This window comes from Apodemus sylvaticus, chromosome 5, assembly GCF_947179515.1.
Source record: "Apodemus sylvaticus chromosome 5, mApoSyl1.1, whole genome shotgun sequence".
NCBI lineage: Eukaryota > Metazoa > Chordata > Mammalia > Rodentia > Muridae > Apodemus > Apodemus sylvaticus.
This window is the reverse complement of record NC_067476.1, coordinates 43,715,192-43,734,011: the sequence shown is the minus strand read 5'-3', so window position 1 is coordinate 43,734,011 and position 18,820 is coordinate 43,715,192. Positions and strand designations below refer to the sequence as shown.

The window sequence follows — 18,820 nt, the reverse complement described above, 5'->3', positions numbered from 1 at the left end:
TTAGTTGGGAAATACAGAGAAAAAAAAATCTAAAGTTGACTAGTTTTGTTAAGTCCCCTCATTTATGTCTACCTAAAAACATGAAGTTCTGAAAATTTTCCTAGATGTGATTGGTTTGAAAATTTAGTCAACTAATGTAATAATATAGTGTACTAATTAATATGGCAAAATAAAATGTTTGAAATAAGAACATATTAAAGTCTATATCTAATTTACAAAATGAATAAATAATTTTACACAAAATTAAAGACTGGATGTTGATTGTACTAGTACCTAAGGTATTATTACACTTTTCAATTTTTGATACAACTATAAAGAAATGCCTAACACTGAATATTGATTGATAGCCTTCCTTTTTATAAACTGAATACATATATATCACTTCAAAATATAAAACATTTAGGTCTCTTACCTTTTATGAATTTTGAATAGATTCTTATGTGAAATTTAGCTTCAGAAGGATTTACAAATCATAAAATATTCAAAAACCCAAATTTATGGTGCTATCTTTATTGAAACAATATATACCTTTGTTTACTAGAACATGGAATAGCATCTGGACTCTTAATTCATTAGCAGCATGGACTTGGAGCAGTCACTTGACCCTCCATACTAAAAGTTTCTCAGCTCTACCACGGATGTGTAATGTATAGCAAGCCAGACACAAGGCAGAGATTACAGTACATATTCAGGAATGGTAGCTTGTGACATGAAAAATATTGACTGTCATAAAAATCCAATGAAATGTAACAATACTTAAATTACCAATTAAACTAATTATAATATGCCAAGATATAATTTGGAGCATTAAGCAATAACTGGTCATGATCAATACTAAATCTTAGGACAAAACATAAATAGAACACTTTTCTTTTTGTCAACCATGATTGCTTTGAATCAAGTTCTATATTCAACAGTGAACTTCTCTGGTGATGGTTAATTTATTCATTTGTCTACTTTACTCTGGTATAGTCTTGCATAACTGTCATGTCTCTGTGATTGAGAATTTTAATTTTCCTCTAAGGGAAAGAGGTTCAGACTGGAGAATCTTCCTTATAGATGCTTATCTAGCTTTTATATCATCTGAATAATATTCAGCAAACATATAAAGGCTTAAAATATGAGAGCTCTCTACTAGAACAAAGAATATTGCTACTGTGGATAATTTATTGGAGAACAATTTGCATTATCATTGATATACAGATCGATTAAATTACCACAATTATCCTTGTTTATAAAATGGAAATGAGGCACCAATCTCTTACAGTTGTTCAGAGAATTAAAAGTCAATACGGTGCACATCATGGGTGATGTTTACTTCTTTGCAGGTAGAAACTTCTCGTGAATTGCAGCATGTGTGCTGATGGCAGTTGTCATGATGTAGGTGCAGAGATATACCAGGAGAGCCTGGATATGGGGGCGGGGATTCAGTTGGTACAGTAGATTATGGATTTGCAAAATCTTCCTAAATAAATGATGTTATAATTTGTAGGGTACCTAGAGTGAATATCTAAGACAAATAGTCTTCTCTTGAAGATACATATTTTAACACCTAATTATATTATGTACCACCTAATTAGAAAGCAAGAACAGGTCCACATAAAAATATAAGGGATTTATCTGAGATACAGTACATATAATATTCACATAACTGAAGCCGCAGGAAGTACAATGTAAATCATTTTACTAAGTCAGATTAAAGGTGCTATCATTCATGGTTATGTAATACTATCTATAATTTCTGTGTTAAACTTGACATTATAAATCCTTTAATCTGCGTATTTAAAAGCCATTCTATGGCTCATTTTTCAAACAGATTCCCGTTAACACATTTACTGCTAATGAAGCACTAACGTGTTCTCTCTTTCTTAGATAAATGCTGTTGAACAACATTATTATTTGCTCCTCATATAATTATTTTTTTGGCTTTTTAATTTAATTGCTTCAATAAAAAATACACCAATAATGCATTTTTAATTACACTTCCCAGGTGACCTATGTAAAAAGAGGTTTTATAATGAAGCCACAATAATTAGCCTGTCACAGTCCAGTTTGGGGCTATTGTCTAGTTGTCCTTTCTGTGGCTTGTTGTGGCATGACTAGAATTCTAAAGACCCTGTGTATTATCTCCCATAATACTTAGGAAGGTATTAAAAATGTGTGCAATACTGGCAGAAGCAGGCTTTCTAATTATTGTCAGCTATTTCTAGTGTGACGTGGTAAATTCCCTTGAGAACAGAAACAACAGCCCACTCCAGGGTTTGTAATAGGCCCTAGAGCCTAAGTAGTTGTAGACAGAGCTGTTTCCCTTCGGATAGATAATTGGTTTACATAGCAGCTCAACATCTGAACCATACCCATTTTTTCTATTGTGATTTCACTGTTTACTCTCATATACATAAACTATTTTATTATATTAAATAGTGTATGACTCATTTCTTAACAGCTGACTAAATTTGCATGCTGTGCTTCACCTGGAATACTAATGACTTTTAGGCTTGCCCAATGTTTTCAATGCTTGAAATATTAAACTTTTCATTTGTTAAGAATACATGCTCACTATACATAATGAGTTCTGGCAACTTGTTAAGTGTGATTTTATTTAAGTTCTATTTCTGCGTAACAAACATTGTTTGCACTTAGCAAGGCAACCAATATTCAAAAATTTTAAGGATGCTTGTGGTATAAAGACACTGTCATTGATTATTAGCAAATATGTGTTATTGTGTGCGTATAATAATTAGAGAAAATATATGACAGATTTAAAGCAAATCATTCACATAGGCTTCCCAAAATTGTGTGATTATTGATTTCATAGCAGAAATAAATTTGCTGAAGTACAAGGAAATTTGAGTTGGGCTTATATATTGGATATTTTCTTTATTTACATTTCAAATGTTATCCCATTTCCCAGTTCCCGCCAAACCCCCATCCCGTCTTCCTCCCAATGCTTCTATGAGGGTGCTCCCCCACCCTCCCTCCCACTCCTGCCTCTCTGCCCGGACATTCCCTTACACTGGAGCATTGAGATTTCACAGAAGCAAGGGTCTCTCCTCTCATTGATCCCTGACAAGGCCATTCTCTGCAACATAGATGGCTGGAGCCATGGGTCCCAACATGCCTACTCTTTGGTTGGTGGTTTGGTCCCTGGTAGCTCTGGGAGTTCTGGTTGGTTGTTATTGTTCTTCTTCCTGTGGGGTTGCAAACCCCTTCAGCTCCTTCAGTCCTTTCTCTTAACTCCTCCATTTGGGACCCCATGTTCAGTCCAATGGTTGGCTGAGAGTATTCACCTCTGTATATGTCAGGCTGTGGCAGAGCTATCAATTTCAATTGTGAGTTTATCTTTTCATTTTCAAAATATTGTCATCAACTTAGTTCTCAATCCCAAACTAAACAAAGGCAAAAGGATGGTTACACGTGAGAGCAAAGCTTTCCACAGAATCTACAACCTCTTTCTAGCCTCGTGTTCTTTTTCCCAAGGCCTCATTCTCTGAGCTCCAGTTGAGCCCAGGACACTTAAAATATCACATCTGCTGTTTCCCTGGGCATGGGCATTGTTTGTGTATTCAGTGGAACCAGAAAGAACAACAATATCAATTATTTGTACCTCTCAGAGCTCCCAGGGAATAAACCACCAACCAAAGAGCAGACATGGACCGCTCCGTGGCTCCCACTAAATATGGAGCAGTGGACTGCCTCATCTGACATCAGTGCGAGGGGAGGCACTTGGTCCTGTGGATGCTTGGTGCCCCAGAGAAGGAGGATGATACAAGGGTGAGGCAGAAGTGGGTAGGTTGGTGGGTTGGGGGCCACCCACATAGAGGCAAACTGAAGGAGGAGCAAGTGGGAAGGTTCATAGAAGGGAGACCAGGAAAGGGGGGTAAGATTAAAAATGTAAATAAATAAAATGATTAATGAATAAAAAGATGGCATCTGTTAATTCTCAGTATGATTCTTTCCTTGCCCATTAGCACTTTGTCCTCAGCTATGAAGAAGACCCCTTGGATATTTCAGAATTATTGAGTTATTTGTCCAGCTTGTACTTAATGTGCAAAGAACAGACACAGATTAAATATTTAAAATTCCGTTGTTATTTTTATAGACATAGATTATTTCCAATGGATTAGAATAGAAAGTGGTAAGTATAATACATGATATATCAGAACAAATTAATTGGCTTTCCTTTGTTTTGATTTCATGTTTGAAACAGAAAACCTTTCATCTCACTGTAAATTTGACAAGAATCCCATGTCTTCAGGCATACTCTTTAATCTCGATGAATCTCAATTATTCCATCTGTAAAAGGAGGAAAGGATAAACAACACCATCTTCATAGAGAGATAAAAATAGACCATTTAAAGGGTACTACAGTTGCTCAAAATATGATATAGTACCTAAAAAATATATCCCTCCCTCTCATCTCCTGTAAACTGATTTAAATGTCCATTAAATTTCTATGCTTAAAACCAAATGTTATGAAATGTTTTGTGGATAGACATATAACTATAATTATAACTCCAAATGTGATTTTTTTGAGAAACAATCTTCTAAGTAGTTTATAGTGTGTGTATTTAGCAACAGGAAATATCTGTGCTCTGATTTGAACACTAAAACTGTGTGTTGTGCTGTAATAAATGTTCAATAGTGAATGTACTCTGTGTATATATGTAAATGATGAACATTTAAATATGCTAAATGCTTCTATTGAAAATAGTATTTCTTTCCTGATTATGCTTTCTGCTCCTTCTCCCAATCCTCCCTAACACCCTTTCCAGATCCTCTCTCTCTCTCTCTCTCTCTCTCTCTCTCTCTCTCTCTCTCTCCTTAATTTCTGTCTTTCAAAAAAGCTTCTAAGAGATAATAATAAGATTAAAACAAAAATTAGCACATTGAAATTGGATAAAGCAAGCAGAAGTAAAAGATCCTAAGAGAAGTTAAAAGAATCAGAGACTTACTCATTTGCACACCAAAGAATTGCATAACACACCGAATTAGAATCCATAATATATATATTCAAAGAACCTGAGGAAAATAATATTTCAGAACACAATTGTCAGTAATTAAGTGTTTCAAGAAGTTATCTAATGACAAATAATATCAGTTTTTCCTAAAATAATATCAGTTTCATATATCTATTTATTATATGAGTGAAATATAAATTTTACATTCAGGTATAGATATATTGTATATGCATACATATGTGAAACAAAATTTAATAATAATATTCCCAGTCACAATGATAAAAAATAGAATAAAAATGGCAAATACCACACACACACACACAAACACACACACACAGAAACACATACAATTTCTTAGAAGAACAGAAAACTCAAGTAAGAAAAGCAGTCATGTGAGTGGTCAGATATCACCTTTTGACATTTTAATAAACTGTTGCTTAGATAGAAATATCAAGCTATTACTAATGGCTATTAATGTGTACATGCTTCATGTAATTTTATAGTATCTTATTTTAATATCTGTAGTTTTAATGAATTGCAATTGAGGAAAGAAACAATTTTCATTTACTTTATATAACATAATTATGGATCAAATTAACCCCACACTAGTCTTAATTACATTTAGTTTCATTTGGCTGATCAAGCGATTAACACGCCGCTGTATTTTAGAAGGTAAAGAACAAATTGTTAAGATTGTTCTTCCAAAATACGTGGATGTGCTCACTGCAAGTGTGGTCATGACATAAAATGATTTCCTGGAGTTTTTTTTAAATCTTTTTGTTGTGGTTTTGGTTCGTGTGTGTGTGTGTGTGTGTGTGTGTGTGTTTATGGTACCTTCAGTACAGCTTAAGAATAGGTATAATGAGGAAGCCTTGCACCTGGGGTCCTCTTACAAGCCACTGCTTAATAAACTCCCCTGAATGCTACCCTTTATCCGTTGCATTCAGATTGGTTTCCCTGCATTTCTTTTTTAATTGGAACTAATTTTAGGTTTGCCATTACTTGTGATTAAGCAGCCTCTTTACCACACATATATTTCTTCCAGTTTATGTATTGTTACCTTCACAGTTTTCTTTAAAAGGACATGATTTGTCAAAAGGGGGACCTTCCTTTTACTTCATTAGCTGAGTTATATTTGTAAGGAACATAATTTTAACAGCAATAAAAATATTGGGTCTAGCAATAATGGCATTAAGGACCATACAGGTATGACTGCAACTAATCCTTTTCAGCTAATTGAAAATGAGAATGGCCCTCTACAATATGTGTGTATTGTGAATAATCCTAATTAGGATAATGCAAGGGTATTTTAACACAGTTCAGAAGCAGGGTATAGTCTCAGCAAAACAGCTTAACTTAAGTACAGTCCATTTAGAATTACCTTGGATCCTTTCAGAATCTACAGCCTTCCAGTACTGAACACTGCAGAGGAAAGGTCCTTGGGAGGCATCAGTTTCAACTGTATTTAAAGAAGTGTAAAAATATATGCTAGTTTTAATGTTTTGCAAGAAAACCAATTTCTAAGGCCCAGATTCCATCTGCGATAGAATATATTCCAGGGGTACTTCAATAAACTCTCTGCAGGTACTGTATGCTTGCTTTCCAAAGCTCTCTCTCTCTCTCTCTCTCTCTCTCTCTCTCTCTCTCTCCACACACACACACACTCATGCATGGCATGCACTCATATATATATATGTATGTATATACACAAACACACACATGTGCATACACACACAATCCTCAATCTGAATAAAGATAGCAACTTTCCCAGTTTTTCTGTGACATTTCATATTGAGCCTATATTTGTCAGATGATATCAGTCACATTTGATTACATCATTTCGTGTCAAGAAACAATGATGGATAAGACATTTTTCTTCTTTTTTATAGAAAGATACAGTATTCATCATCTCTTGTATCTTCTATACAAATATTCTTTTTATAAAGAGTTTTAGAAGTGAAAGTATCACTATAATGGCACAAAATTAAGGAATGATAATGTCTAATAATTTAAATGAGATACATTCATTGTGGCTTATTTTGTCTTATTTGTATGAAAAATAATTGAAGTGTGTCTAAATCTGTTAAAAACAAGATATTTTAGATATTTAGAATTGTAGATAGACTTAAGTTGTTTGAAAATTAGTAGTGACCACAGATCAACATTAAGGCATTGATTTAAACAAATATTTTGAGGAATTGCATCCTATTTATTTCTATTGTTTTGACTGTATTTTTCCAGAAAAAAAATGTTATTTAAGATGCTAAAGTAATAAGATGCTAGGATAATAAGTGTGTAATAATTATTTTTAAACAACTAAAACTTGTGATACAAAATCTTCAGTCATTTAACATCTCTCTAGAAATGGAAAGAATCTAGGAATATTGCTTCAGCGATCCCCCCCCCTCCACTTCAGCAAATACTCTCAGAACAACGTTAGTGGCTAAATAAATTGTCATTGTTACTCCTTACAAAAAAAAGGAGAACATGGTCACACAGAAATGTGAGTTATTTCCATAAGAGGATGTTTAAATACTATGTAAAAAAGCAATCATTGTTTGTGTTATTAAGGCATAGTTCCGAGTAAGATCTGCCCTTGTCTGGGTGTTTCCCATGAGTGGGTAATATTATGGGATATTAGTAGCTGAATGATTCTTATGTATGAAGTAAGGAAACAAGTGCATAAAAGCAAACATAAAGCCATAATTAACAAAGATATGAGTCTATTATGTTAGTCTTTAGACAAAGATTATTTGGTTACTTTCATTTTCCTTTTGGCTTGAAATATGTATGTTTTGTCAGTGTTTATACACTATCACAAAGTGGCCTTGTTTGTCTTGTGTTGGCTGTTGATGTTCTGTGAAATCATCTGTGTTCAATGAGAGAAAACAAGTCTTACACCAGACACTTAGACAGTTCAGGAAGTACCAAAGCCCAGCTGATGGCTCCTGGCCACCATCTCCTAATGTTGGAGGATATTCTTTGTATCTCTGTAGCATAGTATTTTATTCTTAGCTTCTGTGCTTATGCATAGAGGTGCCTACCTCTACCTCTCAAATGTAAGAAAAATCCTAAATATTTGTGTCTACATACTTCACTAGGACAATGTACACATAGTCATAGTTGTATTTTACTTCTGTATTTAATAACCTCTAAAGTATTGGTCTATGACCTCTAAAGTTAGGTCATTTTCTTTGTTGGTTGCAGGTGAAAAAACAGATTTTTATCACTGTTGACATTTCTTTGTTTTCAACACTCTAGTAAGTTTCAGTCCAGAACTTATTAGGTATCTGTCTATTAATCAAGTAAGCTTAAGGGACATGGAGACATTTTTGTGACTTTTTGTAAGCATGCTGATGATTGCACATTTCCCTAACCAAATAATTTAATCACTCATAAAATTGTATGCTTAAAATAAAATATGCTTGTTATAATTTACCTCTTTTTCCATTAGTCATTTGTAACTATAAAGATGCATAACTTACAAATGCAGCTAGACACATTCTGATTTTACTAATTAATAAGGAAAATAAATTGAACATGTGGACCATTTGGAGTCAAATTATCAGGGGAAGAACAATGAAGCAATTACATAAATTATCTCTTATATTTTCTATTCACTTAAAACATAGTCACTAGAAAATCCAAGTAGATGTAAATCATCCTTATTTTATATAAAACACAATCCATAATAATACTTTGTAAATTTAAATAATACTACTTTTTAAAAAAATTACAAAGCAAGCTTTACTGACAATTTCTTAAGTTTGCAATTAATGTCTTGAAGAAAATATTAAAATTTCATATAATATGTATGAGAGTTCAGTTCTCCTTGACTTAAAGAATCTCATGTATTTACAAGTAATTCTAAAGAATAGAAAAATAAGGAGATTTCTGCATATCAGTTTATATTATGTGAATTTGACATAGGTCAGGACATTCTGAGTGCCATATATTTACGTAGTTTGGTGCACTTCTCAAAGCATTTTCCGATACACTTTTAAAAAGTCTTCATTCCAGAATCAGGAAGTGAATATAGACATTAAAAAAGCCTAAGATCCTCTCCTCTGCCTGGATTTTCTTGAACAAATGTGCTATTTAAATTTAATAGCTCTCTTCTCCCTTCTTAGTAACCTGGTGTTTTGATTACAGTGAGCCATCACAGATTATCTAAAACCCCTTCATTATAACCAGGTCCTCCCTCCTTCCATACTCGTTGGAAGAAGGTATTGAAAGTGGGGATTTTTTATGACATGTATGGATTTAAAATGTTAAAAAAGGACCAAAAATATGAAAAGGTTTATGTGGGTCTGGAAGGTATGGCTGTGGAAAAGCATTGTAGTAGTTTTAACACTATTTTTATTACCTTTAAAATCATTTACCCAATAAAATGTTAAAACTGAAAAAAAGTTTCTTTGAATAACAATAAGACTGATGAATAAATTTGACCTATGGGTAAAAGTTGTTCTGTTTATTGAACTGTTGACTCAGTTGTGATTTAATTTTTTGGTGAAGAATAGACACGGAAGGATGGAACACTTTGGTGCACATTGATAGGTATCATACGGTCAGTTCAACCACATAAAAATCACACCTGCATTGCAATCTGATGCAGCAAATTATGATTTTTCTGTTGCCAGTGTGCATAACTTGTGCAAAAATTTGACTGTCTTTAGATGCAGTCCTATGTAGTCATTAGTACATGAGCCTCAATTCACTTTCCTCTATACCATGTAATACAGATGACTAGTGTTACCCTATGTGCCTTGGAGAGAGGTAGCTAAATGAACCAAACAGCTGAGCATATCTAAGAAGGAAGAGGTGAGCTAGATCTAAGCAGTATGATATGTAAAATAAGTAATGGCTCTTAGGAAATAGATGTTATCCATTGATGAAAATTCTCAGTGTTAAATAACTGGACCCATTGCTCAGTTCCATATCCCATTTCAATACCACATATGAGAAAAGTGCATTGGTGGTAATCAACCCTTAATGAACTTACATAATGGGGTATATGAATTATGTAAGTTAAGACAGAAAAGCTTATGGTTTTATGTCATCTTATATTACTATGTTAAGAAATTCAACAAGATAAATTATCTCTATAAGGAATGAAGGGACAAATACACTCATACTGAATTTCAAAGAATAATTCTTGAGTGAAACCCACTGTAAAAAAATCATAACTCAGGAAGGCAAAAGGCTATTCATAATGTATTGGTAAGATCTAGCACTGGACATGGCAAAATAAAGTATCTCCCATTTGGTGGAGAAGGGCTAATACTTCTCTTGCTATGGATGTGTGGAATAGCATTAGAATAGCACCATCAAAACTTTCTATATAACATTGTCTTTGTTTTCTTGATGAGGACCTGGGAATACACTATGGATTGGTGGATAGACTGTAGAGCAAGTAGCATGCAGTCAGAGAGAGAGAGAGAGAGAGAGAGAGAGAGAGAGAGAGAGAGAGAGAGAGAGAGAGAGAGAGAGAAATCTATGAAGGACCAAAGATACTATAGATTATTGTTTTTCATAGTGAAAATTTAAAAATTAAAGATTTCACACTGAAAATTTCTAAGTGTTAAAAAAATGCTAAAAGTTTATAGACTCATTTTGGGTAATGGGAGTTAACGCATGTCTGTAGATCTGCCCCAAAATTATATAAATTTCTAAAACACTAAGTTTGAGAAGGCTTTCCTAATCCATGTAATTTGACAAGACTAGAACGTTTCCAGACTTTTGGGATGATATATTTTTGAGTTTCTACAGCATATCTAAAGAGTATCTCCCTATTAATTTGTATGGATAAGTATGCTCTGTGTTTTATTTTTTTTTTAGTATTTGCATGGTGAAATCCCCTTTTCTTTTTTTTTTATTTGATATAATTTTTTATTTACATTTCAAATGATTTCCCCTTTTCTAGCCCCCCACTCCCCGAAAGTCCCATAAGCCCCTTTCTCTTCCCCTGTCCTCCCACCCACCCCTTCCCACTTCCCTGTTCTGGTTTTGCCGAATACTGCTTCACTGAGTCTTTCCAGAACAAGGGGCCACTCCTCCTTTCTTCTTGTACCTCATTTGATGTGTGGATTATGTTTTAGGTATTCCAGTTTTCTAGTTTAATATCCACTTATTTGTGAGTGCATACCATGATTCACCTTTTGAGTCTGGGTTACCTGACTTAGTATGATGTTCTCTAGCTCCATCCATTTGCCTAAGAATTTCATGAATTCATTGTTTCTAATGGCTGAATAGCACTCCATTGTGTAGATTACCACACTTTTTGCATCCACTCTTCTGTTGAGGGATACCTGGGTTCTTTCCAGAATCTGGCAATTATAAATAGGGCTGCTATGAACATAGTAGAGCATGTATCCTTTCTTGACTGAAGTTTCTATGATTAAATACCATGGATAGGGTGATTAAAACCAGACTGATATCTGGAAGTTCTAGAAGGTAAGAGCTTGAGGTCAGGGTAGCAACATGCTAACTGAAGGTTCTCTTTCTGGTTTATAGCTAACATTCTTGCATTCTCACATATCACACACAGAGAAAAGCTTTGCTATCATATAAATATCTTAATCTAATACATAACTGGTCCATGCTCATAAATTATCTTTCTTAATTTCCAATACTATCAGATTAGTCATTAGGATTTCAGCATATGATTTTGATTCAATCATTTAATTAAAAATGCCAAAAGGAGGAGCATGCCATGGTTGTCTCAGGAGGGTCCCTGCCAGAGCCTTACAAATACAGAGGCAGATGCTAGCAGCCAATTATTGGACTGGTCGTGGGATCCCCAATGGAGGAGCTGGACAGTGGTCCAGAGGAGCTGAAGGGTTTTATAGCCCCATGGGAAGAACAATGATTTCGGCCACCCAGATGCCCTAAGACTTCCAGGGACTGAACCATCAACCAAGGGGTACACATGGTTCCAGCCAAAAATGTGGCAGAGGAAGGAGGCCTTTTTGGGAATCATTGGGAGGAGTGGTCCTTGGTCATGTAAAGGCTCAATAGAGGCCCCAACAAAGGGAAACCGAGGTGGAGGGGGGAGTGTGTTGGGTGGAGGGGCATATAGGTGGAGGCAGGGGATGGGAGGAGAAGTTGGGGGTCTTTGGGGAGCGGGGGAAATGGGGAAAGATTTTACCATTGACAATGTAAATGAAGATGATATTCAATAAAAAGAAAAAGAAAAAATGCCACTAAATCTTATTTACGGAGACAAGAAATTATTTCGACACTGTCTTAAGCATCTCAGAGGAAAACTCAACATCAGTGTTGGTTTCATGTTTTTCCAAAGGAACAGATTAATATAAACTAGATCCTTAGAACCACAGAATTACAAAGTCATAAATGGATGGTAGAGGATTTTATACAATCTGTCAATGTCTCACTTCCCCAACTGCTATAAAGCTTGTATTTCACACATCATTCTGGAATACGTACTTTCCCAAGAAAATGTTCACCTTTTTTCAGCTGTTTCTCAAACAACCCTCTCCAGTTTCCCTAGCATCTTTGTCGATTGTTTTAGACAAAGTATGTTGTCCTTAACCAACTCTTTGCCTGCCTCCCATATTTAAAAGTCCACGTAGTAGTAAGAACCTATGACCTAATTCAGTATTTGCCAGATGGGTTCTATGGAATATTGACTTTACCAGATATTCTATGAACAGCATTCAATGAGAAAAATCTTCATGCTATTTTTACAATCTATATAATTTCCTCAATGAGTCACCGTGAGTAGTGTTTTTGCTAAACAGTTCTATAAAGCCTTTGATAAAAAAAAAAAAAAAAGCAGCCTACTTCAGTTTCTACTATTTAGTATTTCTGAAGCTGTTTTGACCTCAAAAACTTTTTCAAGTGACATTTGCAATCATCTCTTTGATCTTACTGTCAAGTACAATTAATGTTGAGAATTGTGGACAATGAATTTTCTGATAAGCCAAATAGAAGGAGGAGGATGGGGCAAGTATTTTGTGGAATAAACTTTAGGAGCAGTAATGAGCAATGAGAACCTAGTGTAGACGGACTGTTACTGCAGCAAGCTTGCCTTTGCTCCTTTCTATTGACCAAGCCCTAGCCTGTGACTCCACCCCTGACAGTTTGTTTTGACTGATGCAGGGGGATTACAGCTTCAGCTAAAACTATGAGTCAGTGAACATTTGTAAGAGCTCTATGGAGCCTTAAAACATCATAAATAAGATCACAAGAGTTTCATTTTAAAGAAAGATGATGCATTGGGAAGAATTAGCCACAGGGAGTATTGCAGGCATTCATCTTCCTTCATTACACTTTAGAGACACACGCTCTATGGCATGCAGGTCTGCCTGTGCCACACAGAAATAAGATGGCCCAAACCCTCTATGAATATTTAATAATTACAGATAATTTATTCTCAAGTGGAATTTGCCAAAGTAGATCCTAGAAACAATCCTTTTCATTTAGATTACAAGCAACCAGAGTGATGTAAAATCTTATTAAGCCATACCAAGGAGGAAGGAAAGTACTGATATTTAAGTCATATCTTACAGGTAAATGCTAGGAATTATAGCTTTTAGCTGATGTTTTCTTGTTATGATTTGGTAATATTTGCAACAAGGGTTTAACACTTTTGACCTGTGCTTTATTACTTATCAGTAATTTTATAGCTAACAACCAAAGTGAAGCAAAATCTGAGAATGGACACAATTACAGTGGAATTTACAGAGCATAAGTTCATCTGCCTCTGACAAGCCAATATAAAATCCCTCCAGTACGTTAAAGGGTCACCCTCAAATCAGGGCTCTCTAGATTGTTTGATTAGGCAATATTTTAAAAATTAAGAGAACGTGTTTTTTATAATAATGTGTTGTTTTCCTTGACTACACAATAAGGTTTCAGGTTTAGTCTCATTTTATTCGTTTTAGAAAATTACCCAGTTCTCTCTATAATGATAATTATTATATTTCTGAATTAAGGAAACTAAAAGGAAATATTTTTCCAGTCAAGAAGTGATTAAAAAAAAGAAGAAAGAAAAGAAAGAAAAACTGAAAACAGAATCAGCAGGATTCCTCAGAATGTAGAACTGAGTAAATCAGATCAAGTGAGATATTGTCCAACAATAATTGGTGAAGTGTGTGCTTTTAGTATATATCATTCACATTCATAGGCACACACACACATGCACACACATACACACACACACACACATACATACACACACACACCTAACAGCCCATATATACAAATTACACCCAAGAACATCCATAGATATTGATGCTAGAAAATACAGAATGGACCCTTTCTTGGCTTTATCATTTTACAAAAGAAGTTTCTGAGATATGAATTCATAAAGCCACAAGAAAAAGCTACTGAGAACATCTATCTCCATTACAGTACTTTTATATTAAACTACCAAGTATTGCTGGAAGTTCTACTGGTGGGTATTCGGCAAATCATGGGAAAATGAGGTTCTACTGTCAGGTGAGAGAATAGTTATGTAAATTTTTCTTAACCTAATTACAATCATGTTAGAACTGCCACTGCAGTTTCTTGGAGCCACATACACACCGGGACTACATTTGTCTGAGAGAGATAGAGCATGGGTGTGAATCAGTTCTGCCAGTGACAAGATGCTGTACCATGGGAGGTAAGGAGGTGTTCATCTCTGAGCCCCACCCATTGTCACTTAGATGTAAATGAGAACAGAGGAAGGCATCTCATTGATGTAGCCCTTTGTGTATATGGTCTCAGAGTGTGGTCTTATAGTAGGAGTTCAGTAAATCTTCCTTTACCGTTCCTCTTTCTCCTCTTCTTCTGTTTTTTTTTCTGTCTCGTCTTTTGATTCTCTCCCTCATCTTTTTATCTTTCTTTTTCAGTTCTACAGGACTCTGATCTCACTAGAGTCACTGTGATTTAGGTTCTAGTTTGCATCAGATATTAATAGAAATACAAATGTGCCACAATGGCAGTTGCCAAATTTTGATGGAAAATGGTGAGCTGAGGACAAATGAATGCGGAGAATGGCACTCTTGGGCCCATCCCTCAGGCTGTCCCATGTCATCAAATCCAATAATGTATAGCCGTTCAGGTGAATGATTCTGTGGGGCCTCTCAGAGATTATATCCAGTGAACGTGGTAGCGCCATATAGGCCATGCAAGATTCCACATCCCCAACACCATGTCAGTGGCATCTCTTCTTTACAGGTGAGTTGTGTGCTCACAAACCGCTTTAGTGTGGGGATAAGAGGAGGAGTTAGAAATTCAGTGGCAAAACTTGAAAAAATTATGAGGCTGGTGACATTTAAGAACTCCCCTTTTCTGTAATTTTTAAATGTCAGAGAAAATTGGAGTGGCTATTAAGTCTGGGATCCTAGCACAGATTTAGGTCAATTTTATTTGACTAAAATTGGTTTGTTTATTTGTAGCAAGTAAGTACGGCACACCCACATGACACGTTCTTTCTTCACTGATGACTGCATCGTCATTGTTATAAGACAAAGAGCCACAGTTCCCAAGATAAAGCAGTAAATACTCAAGCAGACTTGTTTTATTGTCTACGTGGGTTTTTGTTTATTAACGCAATAAAAGGGGCAAGAAGCAAACAAGTTTGATGCATTGTACATCTGAATAGTTTTATTATTGGAAGCCATATCAATGAGGCATAAGTGCATCTATTCAGAGGCCTTGGGGTCACCTTTAAGGAAATATTGATAGTTAGATTTTCTATAGTAATCAATAAAGCTGTAAATTGGCATTTGTTTCAAAGTAAATCCAAAAAGGGAAGGTGGGAATTCTTACAAATTACATATTTCCTTAGTTTCCTAATTTTTACAAGGCATGAATTTTCTGAGACCCATAATAAATATCCAGTTATAATATATGACACATAGTACATGGTTAGAGAGAAATTGCGGATATGTAGATCATAGTTTTAGTTATTATTTTTCATATCTTTAAGAAGTACAATTAAAAGCTTTTTGTGATTACTATATCTCTATCTTTAAATCTTGGTTAAGGGTCATTTTTATTGTTGTTTTCAGAAGAAATCTGACTATTCTTGAACTAGTCTTGAACTCTGGGTTCTTACTCAACAAGTAGCTTTGCCCAAAACTGCCTGGCAGGATGATGTATGTCTTTAATCCTGGTACTTGGGAGGCAGAGGCAGATGGATTTCTGAGTTCAAGGCCATCCTGGTTTACAGAGTGAGTTTCATACAGCCAGGCTACACAAAAGAAACCCTGTCTCAGAGAAGAAGGAAAAAATAACTAGCGTTATGGGTTATGGAGATCTCACAGAGACCTATGACACCGACTCTATGTGAGAAGTACAGCCCAAACTCATCATGTGTATGTACATTTCAGTCCATGTGGGACAGTCCAGATGGGCAATGCCTGCTGGGAGCTCTACTGTCTGGAACATGGAATTCAACCTGATGGGCAGATGCCCAGAGATAAGACCATTGGTGGAGGGGATGACTCCTTCACCACCTTCTTCTGTGAAACTGAAGCTGGAAAACATGCTTTGGGTGGTTTCTGTGGCTATGGACCCTACTGTAGTTGATGAGATCTGAAATGGCCCATACTGCCAGCTCTTCCACCCAGAGCAGCTGATTGCTGGGAAAGAAGATGCAGCCAACGATGATGCCTGTGGTCACTACATCACTGGCAAGGAGATCATCGACCCAGTGCTGGACAGGATCTGCAAGCTAATGAGACTACAGCCTGACCGGGAAAGAGCTTTGGACTCTGTGCTGAGGAAAAGTATTTTTTTTTCAGACCCATTCCTAGGAACATCACTAGTTGTGTCTAAGATTATGATGCTGTTAGGGGACATTCAGTCTTTGTCCTAACACCTGAGATACTTTAGACCTTATAAAAATAGAAAAATTCCTCAGGCCTTTCCCCTTTTTATATTGCTCTTTCTTCCTTGCATTTTAGTCTGATCAGTGCACAGGACTTCAGGGCTTCCTAGTATTCCACAGCTTTGGAGGGGGCACTGGCTCCAGCTTCACCTCTCTGCTGATGGAGCAGCAAGAAGTCCACCCAGACTCACAAGTGTCCATGGGTGTAGTGGAGCCCTACAACTTCATCCTGACTACCCACATCACCCTGGAACACTCAGACCATGCCTTCAGGGTGGACAATGAGGCCATTTATGGCATCTGCCTCTGTAACCTGGTTATTGAGCGCCCAACCTATACCAACCTCAACTGCCTCATCAGCAAAATTGTCTCCTCCATCACAGCTTCCTTGCACTTTGACGGGGCCCTCAATATGGACTTGACAAAGATCCAGACCAACCTGCTGGCCTACTGTAGCATCTACTTCCCCTTGGCTACCTATGCACCAGTCATTTCTGCAGAGAAGACTTACCATGAGCAACTGTCAGTGACAGAGATCACCAATACCTGTTTTGAGTCTGTCAACCAAATGGTGAAATGTGACCCTTGGCACAGCAAGTATATGGCCTGCTGCCTGCTGTACCGTGGAGATGAGGTAGGTGTCCAAGGATGTGAATGCTGCTATCACTGTCATCAAGATGAAGCACAGCATCCAGGTTGTGGACTGGAACTCCTCTGGCTTCAAGGTTGGTATCAACTACCAGCCACCCACTGTGATGCCTGGGGGTGACCTAACCAAGGTTCAGGGTACATGTGGAGCAACACAACTGCCATTGCTGAAGGCCAGGCATGCCTGGACCACAAGTTTGACTTGATGGATGCCAGGAGGGATTTTGTACACTGGTTTGTGGGTGAGGTGATGGAGGAGGGGGAGTTCTCTGAGGCTTAAGAGGATATGGCTTCTCTGGAAAAAGATTATGAGGAAGTAGGCATTGATTCCTATGAGGACAAGGATGAGGGAGAAGAATGGACAGCTACTTGAGAACCTGTTCATTGTGTTTATTGTGAAATCCTTTTTAAATAAACAGCCTCTTTGCATGGTTTCTGAACTGCTTGAGCTTCTGCTTGCCCCACCCCCTTCTGCTTTGGCTGCTACCTTCTGCTATGTGCCATTTGTGACATTTTATTTTATCATTACATGGCTGAAGGTAAGTCTTGTCAAGGGGATCCACATTGAGCCCCAGAAAATATGAACCTAAGGACTTCAATGGAAGGTCCTAAGGTCACCCAGGATAGGAAAGAAACAAGGACCAAATCCTGGACCTGTTTGTCTAGCTACAAGCTATTGCAAGATACCAGTCTTCACTTTTTGACATGTCTGTTAGTCTGTGTTATTCTTTTTGTTGCTGCTTCACTCAATAGCTCTAGAAGCAAGGCTTGACCCAGGCTTTGCTGAACACGGAGGATTTGGGAATGGGGACTCGGTGGGCCCAAAGTTTCTAGGCATAGATTTACCTCACAAGCTTGGAGGACAGGCAGACCGAGGGCAATCTCATAGTTGTCTGTGCCACCGCACCTCTGGCAGCTCTGCATAGCTTGCTGTCTAACTTGCATTCTGGGGCTGGAGCTATGTTATTAAAAGTCAGGTGGTCTCCCCCTGCCCTCTCCAAAAGTTTTATTGACCTCTGCTATCACACACACACCACACACACACACAGTTCCTCTTCTGTTCATTACAGGACCTTACATAAAAGAGTTGAATCATCACATCTGAGAATGAGTGAATAAACTGATGATTCTGCACTAGAATTTGAAGGTTAGTATTTTTTCCTTCTACACTCCCCTATGTTAAACACACAGACACAAATATGTGCACATGTGCTACTTGCACACACACACACACATACATATACTATATATATACATATATATGTATGTATATATACATATACACATAGAGATATATTATTTTGTAACTAACATTTTCACTTCATAGTGTGATTTATATAGCAAATTATTAGCCAATTGTTTTGTCGAG

The 18,820-nt window shown here is 36.5% G+C and overlaps 1 pseudogene; it reads left to right on the top strand.

Annotated features, from left to right (window-relative positions):
- The first annotated feature begins 16,322 nt into the window (after window positions 1-16,322).
- Window positions 16,323-17,824, top strand: LOC127684759 (tubulin alpha-4A chain-like; annotated as a pseudogene).
- The last annotated feature ends 996 nt before the right edge of the window (window positions 17,825-18,820 follow it).